Raw genomic sequence first — 922 nt, forward strand, 5'->3', positions numbered from 1 at the left:
ACACAGTTTGTGCCCGTATAATATACGCATGGGAGGTCATATGTTCACTCACTCTTAAGAAAATGACCGCTCATAATTACAAAAATTTATAAGGAACCTCTCTCTCAGTCTAAAAGGGATTGTAGGTAGCAGCGCCAATAGTCGCCAGTCAAAATTTCCACATTTTATTTATCTATTGTTATTTACTTTTGATTGCTATTAATTTGATATGTCTTTACTTTTCTATGATCTCTCTCCACTCGTTTTATAGAGGATAGATTTATTACCATTTATAAGCATTAACTGGAGAAACAACGTTAAGTCTCACCTTTTCAAGGTACGTGAATTACATTATCAAAATTCTGTTTAGATTGCAAGTTAACTGTATTTAATTTCTTTTCTCTAGACAAGGGGTTAAAATCTATCAACTTGAATTTACAGAGTATTTTAGTTTACAGAGACAATATCTATATATCGCCTGAGGAAACAACTAGATTCCATAATGCAGGAAAAAAGTTACATAACCAAATCCCTGCAAGCCTAGAGAACTACGTTGCGTGGAAACACTTGTAGTGATAACAAATGAATGTCCACTTGTACCCCTTGTTGACATCACTGTATTCAATCTTGTGTGTATCTGTGTGTGAGCGTGCGCGCGTGCGTTTGCGTATGTTCACATATATTCATATATGTCTGTATTTGTGTGTGTATGTGTGTGTGTTTGTCCCGCTACCTCCCATCATCACTTGACAACCGATACTAGTGCGTTTATGTCCTCGTAGCATAACAGTTAGGCAAGAGAAACCGATGGAATAAGTACTAGGCTTACAAAGAATAAGACCTGGGGGCTGATTTACTCGACTAAAACCCTTTAAGGCGGCACCCCAGCATGGCCGCAGTCAAATGACTGGAACAAGTAAAAGAGTAAATGAACACACACACA

General features: G+C 37.5%; 1 protein-coding gene across 1 annotated transcript in view; it reads left to right on the forward strand.

Moving 5' to 3' along the window:
• Nucleotides 1–922, forward strand: part of LOC106881162 (MAM and LDL-receptor class A domain-containing protein 2) — a 232956-nt gene continuing 232034 nt past the window's right edge. The window contains exon 1 of the mRNA XM_089349698.1: nt 1–316. The gene's annotated coding sequence lies outside the window, so the exon portion shown is untranslated. The remainder of the gene's footprint in view (nt 317–922) is intronic.

The sequence above is a fragment of the Octopus bimaculoides genome, chromosome 3 (genome assembly GCF_046866305.1).
Source record: "Octopus bimaculoides isolate indiv1 chromosome 3, ASM4686630v1, whole genome shotgun sequence".
Taxonomy (NCBI): domain Eukaryota; kingdom Metazoa; phylum Mollusca; class Cephalopoda; order Octopoda; family Octopodidae; genus Octopus; species Octopus bimaculoides.